The sequence below is a fragment of the Monodon monoceros genome, unplaced genomic scaffold, assembly GCF_005190385.1.
Source record: "Monodon monoceros isolate NGI ecotype Baffin Bay Population unplaced genomic scaffold, NGI_Narwhal_1 Super_Scaffold_12, whole genome shotgun sequence".
NCBI lineage: Eukaryota > Metazoa > Chordata > Mammalia > Artiodactyla > Monodontidae > Monodon > Monodon monoceros.
Genome location: NW_021703768.1, coordinates 102,227,323 through 102,247,193, shown reverse-complemented (window position 1 = coordinate 102,247,193; position 19,871 = coordinate 102,227,323). Strand labels below are relative to the sequence as shown.

The 19,871-nt window shown below is 36.9% G+C and overlaps 1 protein-coding gene across 4 annotated transcripts in view; it reads right to left on the bottom strand.

The window, feature by feature from the left end:
• Positions 1–19,871, bottom strand: part of CSNK1G3 (casein kinase 1 gamma 3) — a 156,506-nt gene that overhangs the window by 118,775 nt on the left and 17,860 nt on the right. The window lies entirely within an intron of this gene.

The window sequence follows — 19,871 nt, the reverse complement described above, 5'->3', positions numbered from 1 at the left end:
ACATTCTCATTTGATCTTCATTTATTCAAATATTTATTACCCATTAAGTATATATTATCCATAACTATATATGGGAATGGAGCAATCATAACAAAGGTTGAAATAAATAGTATTTTCTCATCAGCTTTTAGCAACCCACCAAATATGCAATTATTCCTAACACCTAATCTATTTATAAAGTTTCTTATTATATTTGCCATACTCAATATCGCAGATGAAACTATAAGCATCTGTTTGGTATAAGTAAAATCAAATCATTTTTACATATACTGTTTGCTCTCTTTCCAGCTATAATAGAGTAACTGATACTGAACTTCCCCTCTTGCTATAAATAATTATAAAACTGGACAAAACATATGAAGCACCTGTTTTCAGGCACTGGATAACAGGCAGTGTAAGAGAAAACAAACACAGAAGGTGATTTCCACCTTCACCCAAGATCTCCAGCTAGGGACAATTTTCTGACTACAGCACAGGGAAATGGAGGCTCAGGCAGTGCACAGTGATCATAGATCAGAGTTTGGGACTGCTGAAGCTAGTGGAATTTGCAGGACCTCACAGTACTGAAGGTGAGGCAATTGTACAGTTTTAGGGATAGGAGGTGACAGGGCAGAAGCTAGGCTAGCAGACAAAGGCTACTATGGGGTTAAATAAAGAATGGAGATACTAAAGGCTGTGCAATGCTAGAATATCTTAAAAGTTCCTATCTAGTCATGGTGGAGGAACCTCATTAATATCCCAGAATTTAGCTGAAGTACCAGAAAGACCAAGTCTTTAGAGTAAGGACCATACCCTAGAGAAAGGACTACTATACACTCGCCCAACTAAAGCCTAAAACCAAGCCTAGATAGGATTAAGAATACCTCCAATTACACTAACTACATTCCAGAATGAAACTTGACACACTTAAAACAGAGGAAAAAAAACCCAAAAACAAACTTTCAACAATGGTGAATTCATAATGTCCAGACATGAAAATGAGCAGTAAATGTGACATGCAGACAGGAAACAAAGCCGTCAAAGGAAACAGACTCCAAGATGACCCTAATATTGATATTAGAAGACAGGACTTCAAAATTACTAAATAGCTGTTGAAGTCCTATTACATTAAAGAAAGAGACTGGAGCAGAAAAAAATATTTGAAGAAATAGTGGTTGAAAATTTCCCAAATTTACTGAAAAACACTAACCTACAAAATGAGGAAACTCAGCAATCCCATAAAGGATAGGTACAAAGAAAATTAAACCTAGGTACATCAAAGTGCCAAAACCCCAAAATAAAGGGAAAATCTTGAAAGCAGACAGAGAAAAACTACACGACATACAGATGAACTTCTAACTTCTTATCAGAAACAATGGAGACCCAAAAGAAAATGGGAGAATACGTTCAAAGCAATGAAAGGAGGAAAAGAACTCTCAACCCAGAACATGACATCCAATAAAAATTAGTCTTTAAAACTGAAAGTGAAAGCCATTTTCAGATGAAGGAAGCTAAGAATTAGTCACCAGCACACTTGCACAACAAGAAATACTTTTTAAATAGTGCATTAGGCTTAATTAAATCACATGATACCAGACAGAAATCTGAAACTTCAAGAAGAAATGAGGAACACTAGAAATGGGAAATGCATGCGTATTCATTTCCCTAAAAGATAAATTACTCTTTAAAGCACAAATAATTTCTTAGTGTCACTTATAACATATGTGGAAATAAAATATGTGTATAACAAGAGAAATGGCAGGAGCAGGTAGTAAATGGAATTATATTATTTTAAGATTCTTATATTTGTTAAGAATGAAGTGGTTCAGTATTAATTTTAAGAAGCCCATGTTAAGTTAAAAATGCATATTGTGATACCTAGACCAAATACTAAAAATTAATTACAACAGAAATATCTAAAAAGTTAACACAAGAAATAAAGTAGAATGACAAACATTTGATTAAAACAAAAGAAGAGAAATAAGAAATATGAGACAAGAAGGAAAACAGCAAGAGAATAGACTTAAAAACACACAATGAAAATGGATCATATTTTCCTAATAAGAGGCAAAAGGCTATATTAGAAAATCAAGATCCAACTATATGCTGTCTCTAAGAAACAACTTTAAATACAAAGACACAGACTGAAAGTGAAAGAATAGAAAAAGAGGGCATTCCTGGTGGTGCAACGGTTAGGAATCCTCCTGCCAATGCAGAGGACATGGGTTTGAGGCCTGGTCTGGAAAGGTCCCACATGCCGCGAAGCAACTAAGCCCCTGTGCCACAACTACTGAGCCTGTGCTCTGAAGCCTGCGAGCCACAACTACTGAGCCCGTGCACCACAACAACTGAAGCCCACACACCTAGAGCCCGTGCTCTGCAAAGAGAAGCCACCACAATGAGAAGTCCGTGCAGTGCAACAAAGAATAGTCCTCGCTCACCACAACTAGAGAAAACCTGCACACTGAAACAAAGACCCAACGCAGCCAAAAATAAAATAAATAAATTTATTTTTTAAAAAAAGGAAGAATAGAAAAAGAGATACTATGCAAACAGCAAGTAAAATAAGCTTGAGAGACTATATTATCATACAAAGTAAACAGCAAAACAAGGGAGTATCTCCAAAGATACAGAGGTCCACTTCATAATAACAAAAATATCAATTCAACAGAAAGACATAAAAATCACAAAAATGACATAAAAATGAGCAAAATGAAGCAGACTTTAAAAAACAATGATTTGTTTGAAATGATTGTTTGAAAAAGACAATCATAGTTGAAATGTTAACACACTGTTGTTTCAATAACTGATAAAGTAGAAGACAAAAATATCAGTATGTATACTGACACAGGAGATCTAAATAATACCATTGATTACCCTGAACTAACTGACATTTATAAAATACAATATTCAAAACTGAAGAATAATATTCCCTTTCAATGTTCATCAAGAAAGATCATATGCTGTCATTATTTAAGTCTCAAATAACTCAAACATTAGAGTATACTCTCTGATCAAAACAGAATTAGATAAGAAAACAATAATTATATGATATCTAGAAAATCCCCAAATATTTGAAATTTAAACACACTTTTAAGTAACTCATGAGTTGAAAAATAAGTCAGATGGGAAACTAGAAAAAATTTTTCACAGAATAAGGAAATATAACACATTAAATTTTGTAGGTTGCAACTCAAGCAATGCTCAGAAGAAAATTAGAAGCTTTAAATGCCTATATTAGAAAAGAAGTATTTAATCAATGATCTAGATTTTCTCCTTACAATGTTAGAAAAATTAGACATAACTTGAGGAAGTACTTTAATAGCACTATTGTTAATATTCCATAGGCTTACATGAAAACATAGTCTTAACAAGTGAAAACACTGGAATTCTCGGCAGATAACTAGGAGAATATCAAAGAAACAAAACAAAACAAACAACAGAAACGCTAGAATAAAAAGGATCATATCTGAAATGAAAAACATCATTGGATACACTCAAAAGTAGACTGGATAAAGCAGAAGGTATCAACAAACCTGAAAGGAGATCTAAAGAAATTATCCAGGGAGCAAAATCAATACAATAGAGAAAATAAAGCCAAAGTTTACTCTTTGAAAACAGTCAATAAAATTGGTATTGCCTAGCAAAAATGATCAAGAATAAAAAGGGAAAATATACAAATAACCAATAACAAGAATGAAAGGAGGGATATTACTAAAGATCTTATAAATACTATAAGAATAAAGAACTATTATGAGCAACTTTATGACAATAAATTTGATAACTTAGATGAAATTTTAAAAATTCTTTGAAAAATCCAACGTAGGGATACAAGATGAAACAACACAGGGATACAAGATGAAACAGAAAATATCAATAGTTCTTAATCTAAATTGAATTTCTTTAAAAAAAAATCTTCCCATGAAGACAGTATCACTGGTGAATCTATCAAATATTTAAGGAAAAAAATAATACTATTCTTACAAAAACTCTTTCAGAAAAAACAAGAATAAGGAATACTTGTCAATTTACTTTGTGAGATCAGCAGAACTCTGAAAAAAAGCCTGACTAACACTTGACGCAAAGAAAATTAGACCAGTGTTTCTCATAAGAATAGATAAAAAAGTTCTTCACAAAATATAAGCAAATATATAAAAAGTTTAATAAATAATAATCAAACAGGGTTTAATACTAGAAATGTAAGACTTAATATTTGAAATAAATTCACCAAATTAGTAGGAAAAGAAAATATCTCAACAGACAAGAAAATACATTTGACAAAATTTAACCTGTTAATGATTAAAACCTCTCAGTAATCCAGAAAGAGAATCAAACTTAAACCTAATAAAAGGGTTTTTCCTACAAAAAAAGCTACAGCCAATATCACACTTAAATGGTGAAACACTGAACTCTTCACCAAGACTAGGAGAAAACACAAGAATGTTTGCTCTCAGATCTTCTATTCAACATTGTACAGAAGAACTAGCCTGTACAATAAGGCAAGAAAAGATGCAAAAGGCATGAAAACTGGAAAGGAAAAGGCAAAACTGTTGTTATTCAGAGACATCATGACTGTGTGTGCAGAAAACCTTATAGGGTGACGTCATCAAGAGAGCAACACAGGTCATTCCCAACTTCAGTCCCCCTCACAAGAAGACCAAGTAGCAACTATCCACCAACAACACTAAAAAAAAAATCCCAGAACCCGGGGGTAAGGCTAAAGCACCCTCCTGGACCAGAGAGACAGAGAAGGGTAAGAGGAGTGGCTACACTCTGACCACACTGTCCCTCCCCCAAGCCTAGCACAGCACTACACCTACAGGACCCCCCAAGCCTATGGTTTCTCCAGCGGGAAAACAAGAGTCCAAGATGGACATCCAGCTCCCCAGGTATGGCAGGATGCTTCCTGGGAGGCCCACTCAGGTCTCACCTCATCAGGATCACTGAGGGAATCTGTGGGAATCATTAAAGAAAAAAAAAAAAAGAAAAATCTCAACAGAACAATAGCAAGTAAGGATACCGAATCAGTAGTCAAAAACCTCTCAACAAAGAAAACTCCAGGCAAGAATGAGGAATAAATAGAATTTGCAATTCCTGATGGAAATATAAAATAGTACAACTTTGGGGAAAAGTTTGATAGTTTATTGTAATTAAAATATATACCTATCCTATGACCTAACAATACTACTCTTAGGTATTTACTCAAGAGAACTGAAAACATATCTTTAGAGAAAGATTTGTACACCAGTATTTATAGCAGCTTATTCATAATAGCCAAAAACTGGAAACAATCCTAATGTCTAGTAACAGGAGAATAGATATATAAACTGATATATTCATTCAATGGAATACTACTCAGTAAATAAAAAGGAAAGAACTGCTGATACATGTAACAACATGGATCAATCTCTCAGATATGAGATTGAGGTAAGTCAGGCACAAATGAGTACATATTATATGACTCTTGTTATATGAAGTTCCAGAATCCACAAAAATAAGCTGTGGTGACAGAAATCAGATCAGGTGTTGCCTAGGGTGGTGGGAAGTTTGGAAAGTGGCATAAGGGAATTTTATGGTGGGAAAGGAATGTTCTATATCTTGATTGGGAGGGGATTACACAGGTGTATACATTTGTCTAAACTCTTCAAACTACACTAAAAATCTATGTTTTACATTATATGTAGATGATGCTTCAAAACATGATTTTTAGGAACCCACACCAAAAATAAATCAAAGCTGTATCTCTAAGTTTTTTCCCTATTACAACTTTATAATAAAACTCACCTGAAAACACCACAGTTTTTAAAGTTAATGAACATATACATATTTTGTTTTAGACTGTTTTCTTTAAAAGGGCCCTTCTACACTTTTTCTATTTAGAAGGAGGTAATTTCCCATTTGCAATGTTTCATGTTATTTTCAATATATAGCTTTTTGTTTACCAAATATCCAAAATACATTCTACACGTTATAAGAATTCAAATAATACAAAGTAAAAATACCCTTGAGATGCCCATACCCCTTGTCCCTCATTCCGCTTGCTCTACTCAGAGGTAAACATTACTTTCAATTTGTTTTGTATGGCCCAGACCTTTTTAGTAATGCCTGTGCATGCATATATTTATGTATAGCAGTATTTGTAAGTCTGCTTGTTTGTTTTACAGAAGAGGTCAGTGTAAAGCCTCTGAAGAACCAAAACTTCCTCACAAAAGAAACAGCATTTGAAAGCATATCATACATTGAAAAACTTTTGCCTTTTCCCTTTCATACCCAACCATTCCACATGAACCCTGGAGGAGCAAGGGCCAGCATAATGAATGGCTGAGGAGGCAGGAAGAAAAGTCAAGAGACAACGCCAAATTCCTTCCCCAAGAGAAATCCCTGAACCAGTGGCCAAGCCTGAAACTAGGAGGTGGGAAAACAGAAGCAGGAAGAAGTGATCAATTAGCTTAAAATTGAACTTCAAATATGGCACAAGTGGGACACGCCTTCAAGATGGCGGAGGATAAGATGTGGAGATTACCTTTCTCCCCACAAATACATCAGAAATACATCTACATGTGGAACAACTCCTACAGAACACCTACTGAACTCTGGCAGAAGACCTCAGACATCCCAAAAGGCAAGAAACTCCCCACGTAGCTGGGTAGGGCAAAAGAAAAATGTAAAAACAGAGACAAGGGAATAGGGACAGGACCTGCACCAGTGGGAGGGAGCTGTGAAGGAGGAAAGGTTTCCACACACTAGGAAGCCCCTTCGCGGGCGGAGACTGCGGGTGGCGGAGGGGGAAGCTTCGGAGCCGCGGAGGAGAGCACAGCAACACGGGTGCGGAGGGCAAAGTGGAGAGATTCCCGCACAGAGGATCGGTGCAACCAGCACTCACCAGCCCGAGAGGCTTGTCTGCTCACCCGCCGGGGCGGGCAGGGCTGGGAGCTGAGGCTCCGGCTTCAGAGGTCGGATGCCAGGGAGAGGACTGGGGTTGGCTGCGTGAACACAGCCTGAAGGGGGCTAGTGCGCCACAGCTAGCCGGGAGGGAATCCGGGAAAAACTCTGGAACTGCCTAAGAGTCAAGAGACCATTGTTCAGCAGTGCGCGAGGAGCGGGGATTAAGAGCTCCGCTTAAAGGAGCTCCAGAGACAGACGCGAGCCACGGCTATCAGCGCGGACACCAGAGATGGGCATGAAACGCTAAGGCTGCTGCTGCAGCCACCAAGAAGCCTGTGTGCGAGCACAGGTCACCATCCACACCTCCCCACCCGGGAGCCTGTGCAGCCCGCCACTGCCAGGGTCCCGTGATCCAGGGACAACTTCCCTTGGAGAACACACTGCACCTCAGGCTGTTAATAATTTTTCTATTTTAATAACTTTATTTTCTTCCTTCCTTCCGTCCTTCCTTCCTTCTTTCCTTCCTTCCTTTTTCTCCCTTTTCTTCTGAACGGTGCGGATAACAGGCTCTTGGTGCTCTGTCCAGGTGTCAGGCCTGAGCCTCTGAGGTGGGAGAGCCAAGTTCAGGACATTGGTCCACCAGAGACCTCCCAACCCCAAGTAATATCAAAGGGCAAAAGCTCTCCCAGAGATCTCCATCTCAACGCTAAGACCCAGCTCCACTCAACGACCAGCAAGCTACAGTGCTAGACAGTCTATGCCAGACAACTAGCAAGACAGGAACACAAACCCACCCATTAGCAGAGAGGCTACCTAAAATCATAATAAGTTCACTGACATCCCAATACACACCACCGGACGTGGTCCTGCCCACCAGAGCAACGAGCTCCAGGCTCATCCACCAGAACACAGGCACCAGTCCCCTCCACCAGGAAGCCTACACAACCCAGTGAACCAACCTTAGCCACTGGGAGCAGACACCAAAAACAACGGGAACTACAAACCTGCAGCCTGCAAAAAGGAGACCCCAAACACAGTAAGTTAAACAAAATGAGAAGACAGAGAAACACGTAGCAGATGAAGGAGCAAGGTAAAAACCCACCAAACAAATGAAGAGAAAATAGGTAGTCTACATGAAAAAGAAGCAGAGTAATGATAGTAAAGATGATCCAAAATCTTGGAAATAGAATGAAGAAAATACAAGAAACGTTTAACAAGGACCTAGAAGAACTAAAGAGCAAACACACAATGATGAACACCACAATAAATGAAATTAAAAATTCTCTAGAAGGAATCAATAGCAGAATAACTGAGGCAGAAGAACAGATAAGTGACCTGGAAGATAAAATAGTGGAAATAACTACCACAGAGAAGAATAAACAAAAAAGAATGGAAAGAATTGAGGACAATCTCAGAGATCTCTGGTACAACAGTAAACGCACCAACATTCGAATTATTGGGGTCCCAGGAGAAGAAGAGAAAAAGAAAGGGACTGAGAAAAATCTTTGAAGAGATTATAGTTGAAAACTTCCTTAATATGGGTAAGGAAATAGTCAATCAAGTGCAGGAAGCACAGAGAGTCCCATACAGGATAAATCCAAAGAGAAACATGCCAAGACACATATTAATGAAACTATCAAAAATTAAACACAAAGAAAAAATATTAAAAGCAGCAAGGGAAAAGCAAGGAAGTACAAGGGAATCCCCATAAGGTTAACAGCTGATCTTTCAGAAGAAACTCTGCAAGACAGCAATGCGTGGCAGGACATATTTAAAGTGATGAAAGGGAAAAACCTACAACCAAGATTACTTTACCCAGCAAGGATCTCATTCCAATTCGACAGAGAAATTAAAACCTTTACAGACAAGCAAAAGCTAAGAGAATTCAGCACCACCAAACCAGCTCTACAACAAATGCTAAAGGAATTTCTCTAAGCAGGAAACACAAGAGAAGGAAAAGACTTACAATAACAAACCCAAAACAATTAAGAAAATGGTAACAGGAACATACATATCAATAACTACCTTAAATGTAAATGGATTAGATGCTCTAACCAAAAGACAAAGACTGGCTGAATGGATACCAAAACAAGACCCATACATATGCTGTCTACAAGAGACCCACTTCAGACCCAGGGACACATACAGACTGAAAGTGAGGGGATGGAAAAAGATATTCCATGCAAATGTAAATCAAAAGAGAGCTGGAGGGCTCCCCTGGTGGCTCAGTGGTTGAGAGTCCGCCTGCCGATGCAGGGGACACGGGTTCGTGCCCCGGTCCGGGAAGATCCCACATGCCGCAGAGCGGCTGGGCCTGTGAGCCATGACCGCTGGGCCTGTGCGTCCAGAGCCTGTGCTCCACAACGGGAGAGGCCACAACACTGAGAGGCCCGCATACTGCAGAAAAAAAAAGAGAGCTGGAGTAGCAATTCTCATATCAGACAAGACAAAGAGACAACCCTCAGAATGGGAGAAAATATTTGCTAAAGAAGCAACTGACAAAGGATTAATCTCCAAAATATACAAGCAGCTCATGCAGCTCAATATCAAAAAAACAACCCAATCCAAAAATGGGCAGAAGACCTAAATAGACATTTCTCCAAAGAAGATATATAGATTGCCAACAAACACATGAAAGGATGCTCAACATCACTAATCATTAGAGAAATGCAAATCAAGACTACAATGAGGTATCATCTCACACCAGTCAGAATGGTCAATATCAAAAACTCTACAAACAGTAAATGTTGGAGAGGGTGTGGAGAAAAGGGAACCCTCTTGCACTGTTGGTGGGAATGTTAATTGATACAGACACTATGGAGAACAGTATGGAGGTTCCTTAAAAAACTAAAAATAGAACTACCATTTGACCCAGCAATACCACTACCGGGCATATACCCTGAGAAAACCATAATTCAAAAAGAGTCATGTACCACAATGTTCATTGCAGCTGTATTGACAATAGCCAGGACATGGAAGCAACCTAATTGTCCATCGACAGATGAATGGATAAAAAAGATGTGGCACATATATACAATGGACTATTACTCAGCCATAATAAGAAAAGAAATTGAGTTATTTGTAGTGAGGTGGATGGACCTAGAGTCTGTCATACAGAGTGCAGTGAGTCAGAAAGAGAAAAACAAATACCGTACACTAACACATATATATGGAATCTTTAAAAAAAAAAAAAAAAAGGTTCTGAAGAAACTTGGGGCAGGACAGGAATAAAGTTGCAGACGTAGAGAATGGACTTGAGGACATGGGGATGGGGAAGTTAAGCTGGGACGAAGTGAGAGAGTGACACTGACATATATACACTACCAAATGTAAACTAGATAACTAGTGGGAAGCAGCCACATAGCACAGAGAGATCAGCTTGGTGCTTTGTGACCACCTAGGGGGGTGGGATAGGGAGGGTGGGAGGGAGACACAAGAGGGAGGAGATATGGGAATGTATGTATATGTATAGCTGATTCACTTTGTTATACAACAGAAACTGACACACCATTGTAAAGCAATTATACTCTAATAAAGATGTTAAAAAAATTTTTTTAATGCCCCCCAAAAAAGATGGCCCAAGTATTTTTAACACCCCAAAATAAGTCTTGCCAAAACTGAACTTATTCCTATAAATATGTGGCAAGAATCAATGGAAACTGACCAGGATATCATTTATGAGTGGGGAAAAAAGAATAATCAAAGTATAGAAGTAGTGGTTAGTGAGCAATGAGGCTGTTTCGTATTTTACTCCATCCTTTTTACCACATTCAAGAAACTGTTCAAAAACCTGTCATGCTAGGTTTTTTTAGTTTTTAAAATATATTTAACAAGTTGGATTTTTGATTAAAATATTTTTATTAAGGATCTTAAATAGTGCTAGTACTTCCCCTGTTTTGCACCTATCAAACAGTATTAGTATCGACAAGTTTGTCTATAGCCATGGTCAGCAAACTCCAGCCTGCAGGCTAAATTCAGCCTATTGTCTATTATGTACAGTCTGCAAACTAAGAATCGTCTTTACATTTTTACATATTTGGGGAAAAAATTAAAATAATATTTTGTGACTCATGAAAATTATATGAAATTCAAATTTTGGTGTTCATAAATAAACTTGCGTAAGAATGAATCCATGCTAACTCATTTATGCATTGTTACAGCTGCTTCATACTACCAGAGAAAAGTAGTTTTGAGACCATATGTGGCACTCTTATCATTTCACAGTGCTGCCCAGAGCATCACAAACTACAGTGATTTTCATGCTTTTAAGGCACAGTGAAGTCTGGATTATGTATTTCAAATTATAATAGATGGCAAAGCACTGTGTTTATTATGTAATGAAACTACACTAAAGAATATACTTGGACATGACCAAAAGTATTAGTTTTCTATTGCTGTGTAACAAATTACCAAAAATTTAGCACCTTATAGCAGTACATTTTTTAGTTCACAGTTTTCGTGGATCAGAAGTCTGGGCACGGCTCAGCTGAGTCATTTGCTCAGGGTTCCACAGGTTTCATTCAAAGTATCAGCTAGACTACATTCTTATCTGGAGACGAAAGTGGGAAAGAATCTTCTTCCAAGCTCCTTCAGATTGCAGGCAGAATTCATATCCTTGCAGTGTATAACTGAGGGCATCAGCTTTTAGCTGGCTCTCACAGGCCACCCTCAAGTCCTACACGGTATCTACAGTTCCTAGAAGCTGCCTACAGTTCCTTGCCACATGGACTTCTCCAACATGGCCACTTACTTCTTCATGCCCCTAAGAAAAATCTCTAGCTCCAATCTTTTGAGAGTAAGTCTTAAATAAGGCAACATAACCTTCTCTCACAGCTAAATCCCAATCTTTGTACCCTGCTCCAATACACCCGTTCTCCCAGGTCTTGGAATCCCTGCCATCTGCTTCCAAACCTCTTTGATGCTGCCTGCCTTGTCTATGTACTAGAAAGAGCACTGGATTAGAAAAAAGAAGTCTTAAGAGTCCCAACTACTCGTGAAGCCTTAGGCAAGGCTTAATCTGTCTAAGCGTATTTTAATAATTATAAAATAGGAGGATTAGACTAGGAGATTTCTGAGGATATTCTTATATTATACACAATATTATAACTGCCTATTGTATTTGATGACAAGGACTCTTGTTATATGTAACTTGGTGATCTCTGAACCTAGCACACTGCCAGGCACCTAGGACAGTCAATAGATATTATACATTAAAAAATGAGTTTTTTCTATCTCTAAACATTTCTAGGTTTTAGTTGTGGGCTTCCTACCTAAAGCCCTTCCAGTTACTTATCACCACACCCCCTAACATCAGTCTCTTCATTCACCTGAAGCACATCACTGTACCTCACCAACCAGTGTGATACTCCCAAGTACTCCCAAGAATTTCCTGTATGTGACAGCATTCCCTTGCCTGAATTACTCTTCTAATACGGTCTATGTTTGTGCCTTCGGTACTGATTCATCCCAACACCAAAGAAAAATCAGCTCTGAAAACTGCAGATATTCTTTCAGCTACAGCTAATACCAGTACATCAGAAGTCACAAATCCAAATGCCCAAAAAGACGAGGAAGGTAACATAAAGAGAGTGAATCAAACTGAGTATGAGACAATAAGGAGTACTGGGGGTATGGCAAACTGGAAAGCAAATACCCCAATTAAAACAGGCACCTACTACTCAGCTGTAAACAATTGCTGCCATTCAGGAACATCAGATGTTCAATTTTTTTTTTTTTTTTTTTTGCGGTACGCGGGTCTCTCACTGTTGTGGCCTCTCTCGTTGCGGAGCACAGGCTCCGGACGCGCAGGCTCAGAGGCCATGGCTCATGGGCCCAGCCGCTCCGCGGCATGTGGGATCTTCCCGGACCGGGGCACGAACCCGTGTCCCCTGCATCGGCAGGTGGACTCTCAACCACTGCGCCACCAGGGAAGCCCAGATGTTCAAATTTTTGAAGAAAATCCAGAAACCTGGATTTTACGTAAAATCTCTCTAGTTGCCATTTGCTGAGCACTTACTGTGCTAAGTATTTTAAATAGATTAACTCATCAGTTCTCACAGTTATAAGGTACTATTTCAATCCCTATTTTTACCAATAAGGAAACTAAAATTTAGAGAAGTTACACAACTTGACCTGCATCATAAAGTCAGTAAATGGTATAGTGAGAATATGACTACAAAGAGTCAGACTCCTGAGTTCATATTCTTACCCACTTTACCTCTGGTTAATGGTTTTGCTAATTCTCTGACCTCCCAAAGTCCGAACTGTGCCTTTCTCTCTGGATCAGCAGCATCACTCTGTCCCTTCTTGCCAGCCTATACTGTCTCTCTCTACAATACCTCAACATCGCCAGATCCTAATTTGAGCCAACAAAGGAGATGGGAGGGGGTACTCACCAGTCAATAAGCCCCGTGCATGTGCACAGGGCTCTGAGACATTTATGAACAAAAAGACAATATACATACACAACAGCAAAAGAAACAATAACCCACAAAACCACAATGTGTTTTCTTACTATGATACACCCTCCTGTGGTGATATTAGATTTTTTTGAGTTAACAACTGCAACTTTGTATTTCCCTATCAATAAGAAGGCTTAAAGGGATACAAGAAATATTAAAAAAACTTTTGGAAGATGGGAAGAAAAGTATATATATTTTTTTAATAAATAAATTTATTTATTTATTTTTTTGGCTGCATTGGGTCTTCGTTGCTGCACACAGGCTTTCTCTAGTTGCAGTGAGCGGGGGCTACTCTTTGTTGCGGCGCACGGGCTTCTCACTGCAGTGGCTTCTCTTGTTGCTGAGCACGGGCTCTAGGCGCGCGGGCTTCAGTAGTTGTGGCTTGCAGGCTCTAGGGCGCAGGCTCGGTAGTTGTGGCACACGGGCTTAGTTGCTCCACGGCATGTGGGATCTTCCCGGACCAGGGCATAGTTGCTCCACGGCACGTGGGATCTTCCTGGACCAGGGCTCGAACCCATGTCCCCTGCATTAGCAGGCGGATTCCTAACCACTGCGCCACCAGGGAAGCCCAGAAGCATATACTGACAGATAAAACAATGAAGGAAGCTAATGCTCAAACTAAGTGCTGGAGAAGACCACAGCAGTAAGGAGCTGATCTGCCAAACAGACTTCCAAAAGGCTTCCTAAAGGAAGTTAGGTGAAAAGGTAATAAGCAGGAGTGAAAAAGGGAAGGGAGGGAGGGACAAAATGGGGGAGGTGGATAATTGCTACTAACTGTTGTTACTGTCTCCTATGTAAAAGAACAACACAAAACAAAAAGAAAAATAAATCTCTAAAGAAATCAAAGGAAGTTCCAAAGAAGGGGGGGAGGGGGGAGTATTTGCTGGCATCACAGAATTGACATTTTAAAGAACTCTTTGCCTAAAGACTAATTCTCTGAGTGCATACCTGATGTGGAATGTGCCAATCAATAAGCCCCATCTGTGTAAACAAGATCCAAGAGATTGATAAAGAAAAAAACAGCAAAGCAAACAGAACGGCAAAGAAAACCCAAGCCATTTACGCAGAAATATTAACCTATCACTCCTTCACAAATATTAACTGACAATCAAGAATCGCCAGATTTATGAAGAAAGGTAACAATATGAAAGAAAAATACCCCCAAAAAAGCAAATTTTAAAAAATATGAAAACTTAAAAAAAAAATCCTCAGACACTTTTGAGAAGGACAATAATACATACACAGAATAAGAAAATAATGCTATATTATATGGAATAATCAAAGACAAGGTGGGGAACGATCCTATTATGTGAAACAAAAAAATAAAGGAAAAGAGACAGAAAGAAGCAATCCAATACCTCCAACTTCCAAATAATAAGAGAAATTAATATGAAGGACAGAGGAAGTTAAGAAAAAGAAATTTTTCCTGAGCTATAGCAAAAACGGCCCAGAGGGCTAATCTAGAAACAAAACTAACCCTGGCATTCTACTGTAAGTCCTAAAAGTGTATGCAAGGTTAATTGATTTTCAGCTTTTAGAATCAATCTTATCCCCCCAAACAACAAGATAAATGTTATTGAAGAAAATATAAATGTTTCCAACCTTAACAGTGTTAAAATAACACTACAACTGACAGACGCTCAGCTGTTAAGGAGGAGTAGAAGAGGTAGAGGGAAGGACAGGGATATGAACATCAGCGCCTTACAAAATTCAGATTAATGAGATAATGTAAAATTTGCTAAAACAACAACAAAAAAAAGGTGAGCAAAAGATGAAGTAAACATAATAACCATCCAAACATTTAAACACAGAAGGGGAAGAGGTAGTATGTGAGCTAAAATCTCATCCCTCAGTAGACAAAAGATAATGCATCTGCAAACACAGACAATTTTACTTTTTCCTTTCCAATCTGGGTACCTTTCTTTTTCTTGCTGAATTGCACTAGCTAGGATTCCCCATATTATGTTCAACAGAAGTGGTGAGAGTGGAAATCCTTGTTGTTCCTGATCTTAGAGGAAAAGCTTTCAACCTGTCACCATTAAGATGTTAGCTGTAGACTTGTCACATGTGGCCTTTTATTATGTTGAGATACATTCCTTCTATACCTAATTTGTTAAGAGTTCTATCATAAAGAGATGCTGAATTTTGTCAAATGCTTTTTATGCACCTATTAAGATGATCACACAATTTTTATCCTTCATTATATTAATGTCATGTATAACATTTATTGATTTGTGTATGTTGAATCATCCTTGCATCCCAGGGATGAATCCCACTTGATCATGGTGTATAATTTTTCAGATGTTCTGTTAAATTCACGTTGTTTATACTTTATTGAGAATTTCTGCATATATATTCATCAGGGATATTGGCCTGTAATATTCTCTTCTTGTAATGCCCTTATCTGGCTATGGTATCAGGGTAATGCTGGCCTCGAGAAGTAAGTCTGAAAGTGTTCCCTCCTCTTCAATTTTTTGGAAGAGTCTGAGTAAAACTGATGGTACTTCTTTAAATGTTTGGTAGAATTCACCAGTAAAGCCATCTGGTCCTGGGCTTTTGTTAGTTAGAAGATTTTTGATTACTGTTTCAATCTCCTTAGCAATTACAGGTCTATTCAGATTTTGTTTCTTCCTGATTCAGTCTTGGTAGGTTGTATGTTTCTAGGACTTTATCTGTTTCTTCCAGATTATCCAATTTGTTGGCATCTAATTACTCACAGTAGTCTCTTAGGATCCTTTGTATTTCTGTGGCATCAGGTGTAATATCTCCTCTTTTATTTCTGATTTTATTTGAGTCTTCTCTCTTTTTCCTTAGTCTAGCTAAGAGTTTGACAATTTTATCTTTTAAGAAAAAATCTGTTTCATTCATCTTTTCTATTGTTTTTCTAGGCTCTATTTCATTGATTTTTGCTCTGATCTTTGTTATTTCCTTCCTTCCTTCTAAATTTTGGCTTAGTTTGTTCTTCTTTTTCTTGTTCCTTGAGGTGTAAAGTTTGGTTTGTTTATTTGAGGCCTTTGTTTTTTTCTTAATGTAGGCATATATTGCTATAAATGTCCCTCCTGGAACTGCTTTTGCTTCATCCCATAAGTTTTGGTACAATATGTTTCCAAAGACTCTACCAAAAAGCTATTAGATATAATACACAAATTCAGTAAAGTTTATAGGATACACAATCAACATACAAAACTCAGTCGCATTTCCATATGCTGACAATGAATTCTCTGAAAGAGAAATTATGAAAGCAATCCCATTTACAATCTTATGAAAAAGAATAAAATACTTAGGAATAAAGTTAATCAAAGAGTGAAAGACCTTTACATTGAAAACTGTAAGACATTAATAAAAGAAACTGGAAAAGGCACAACTACATCAAAAGATATCCCACGTTCTTGTATTCGACGACCTAATATTGTTAAAATGTCTATACTACCAGAAGTGATCAACAGATTCAATGAAATCCTTAAAACTCCAATGGCTTTTTTCCCACAGAAATAGAAAAAAATCCAAAAAATTCAGATAGAAACACAAAAGACCCCAAATAGCCAAAGCAATGATGAAAAAGGATGAATGGATAAAGGCAATATGGTCTATTCAATGGAATATTATTCAGTCATAAAAAAAGAAGGAAGTCCTGCCACTGTAATAACATGGATGAACCTGGAAGGCATTATGCTAAGTGAAATAAGCCAGAGAAAGACAAGATACTGTATGGCATCACTTGTTTGTGGAATCTTAAAAAAAAAAAAAAAAAGTCAAACTCATAGAAACAGAGAGTAGAAGGGTGGTTGCCAGGGGCTGGGAGAAATGGAAGATGCTGATCAAAGGATACAAACATTCAGTTATAAAAAATAAGTTCTGAGGATCTAATGTTTGGCCTGATGACTGTAGTAAATAATACTGTATTGTATACTTTAAGTTTGCTAACAGAGTAGATCTTAACTGTTCTAACCATGGGGGGGGGGGGAGGTAACCATGTGACATAATGGATGTGTTAATTAACTTGATATTGATAATGATTTCACAATGCATACATACACCAAAACATCACAGTGTACACTTTAAATAGATACAATTTTATTTGCCTCAAAAAAGCTGGAAAAATAAAGTTAAAATTAGTTTAAAAAAAAGAATGCAAAACTTGACACAGAATCAAAGAGAACACTGTATGCACATTATTTTAAGTTATGTTAGTAACCACCTGAAGCATTTAAAAGTGAAGTAAAGTAATTAAAAGTGGTTTCAAACATGCTCAGTCTTAGAGACAGTTTAGATATGGAGTTTGGGAGAGAGGAAGGAATCTAGAACTAGACACGGGAGAGTTTACAATCTATATACTTAAATATTAAAGTTTGTGAAAACAATAAATTCCTTTTCACTTTAGAGTACTCTGAAAAATATCAAAATGACCCATCCTTTAAACATCAAATTTTCTTCTATCTAGGATCCTGATTAAATGGTCCTATTCAAAGTAGTGTTCTTTTCTTCTTTTATCATCTAATGACAGGCTTTTAATATTTCCTCAAGGGAAAAAAAAGTGGTTTCATCTACTGAAAAATTCAAAGACATGAGGCAAGAGACTATTTCTGTATTATTTTAATATTCTACCATATATAAGCATTAACTTAATAAAAAGATTAACTCTACTATGAACAGGTAACTTTCACCCTAAAATAAATAACTAAAAAATACTGTCAGAACTTGATAAGAATATTTCAAATAACTGAATAGTAAAGTATTAAGCACTTCTATGAATTATAGTTTTTGTTTTGATTTGATTTGCCCTACTTTTGCTTTGCATGATAATAGAGTCCACCAATACTAAAGACAGGTGTAGAGTTCTTAACCTGAAATCCATGGACCTCCTAAGCATTTTCTTAAGAGAGAATCCATAGCTTTCAACAGATCGTCTGATGCTAAAAATGTTAAGAACCACTGAAAAGTAAACTGTTATTTTCTCACTGTATTACTTTATAAATATATTCTTAGAAACAATGTATCCTAAAATTAAATAACATCTGTACTTAATTTAAAAGCCAACCTTGTTATAGAAAAGTATATAGGGCAGTTTACAATACACACACACTACCAAAAGACTGAGAACAGTTTTAAGTAAAGAAATCAGGAGGGAAGTAAAATAATATTAGAAATAAAACTATGTAATACTAACAGGAAATGGAAAACATGCAGTTCAGCACCCATACTTAATTTTTCTACTTTCTAGTAGAGAAGCAAAAACAGAAATATGAGTAGGTAAGATTCAGAGTGTCCATGAAAATTATACCAGTTGATAAAAAGCCCACAATTAATCTTAGTATTGTATTATATCTACAGATTCAGTCAATAGTAATAACTGAAAATCTCTCTCAGAAGATTTAAATTCAAAAATTACAAGGAAGAGAATAGAAAAATACAGCTTGAAAACTTAAAAATTAGACAACCATAGAAATAAAAACTATTGAGAAAAGACAGTTTCATAGAAATATGCCTGGCTTACAATTTCTTATATCACAAAGTAGTGATTTACAGGGCTTAAGGATATTTTAATTTTTATAAGAGATATTACCTCTTTAACTGAAACCTTAAACATTATACACAACCAAAAAGAATAAACATGTATTTAATGTGATTAAATTGACATGAATGCACACAAATGGTAACAAAATATTTAAAATTATGTTTGATTCTATCATAATTCTCAGCACACTGACTTACTTAAATATCTATATTAAAAAGACGTAATTGATCAAAAGGATGAATTTTCAAATTATCCTCGAGAATAGATGAATAATCTATTCATCTATGCTATCTAAAGTAATCAATTACTTTGCTTTCATAAACAATTACAATTTTGATGGAGTATCATTCACTAATAAAGATAAAAATGAGCTGCTAAATACAGAAAACATTAGATATAATCTGATTATATGAGTAGAAATGTAGGCCACAGGCATACTTCTAATTTGATGATCACTGATGAATCTTCAAAACAGAAAACAGAAAATCAGATTCTCTAATCTGCGTGGCCCAATAATTTAGGACATTACAGAGCCAACTGACCTCCTTGAAGTTGCAACTAGATAAATCAAAGTAGTCTGAGAACATACTAGTATGTATGTTCTACCTCCACCACAGCTAGCTAAAGCTTTCAAGTAAACATTAATGAGCAGTTCTAAATTTTTTAAAATAATTATTAGTACTCTACCTATCTTCCAAAATATTATTGCAATCAATATAGAATTGTTTCATGTACCTGTGATATTAAATATTAAAAGTTTCTATAGGTATCTTTTCATGTTCAGCATGCTATTCAGTGTCCTTTGTAAATAGAAAATCACAAGGAATGGAAATTTTTAAATTAATTTTTTTCACAAGTTACTTGCCTCAGCATTGATTTCTCACTGCTTTGTTATCTTAAATTTAAAAATCCATTTTTAATACACGAAATGAGCCATTCGGTGTTTCAAATGCCTTATGCAGTCTCTATAAAAATGACACTACATGTCTACAAGCTTCTCCAAAATTTAAATGAGTAAGGATATTTGTGAT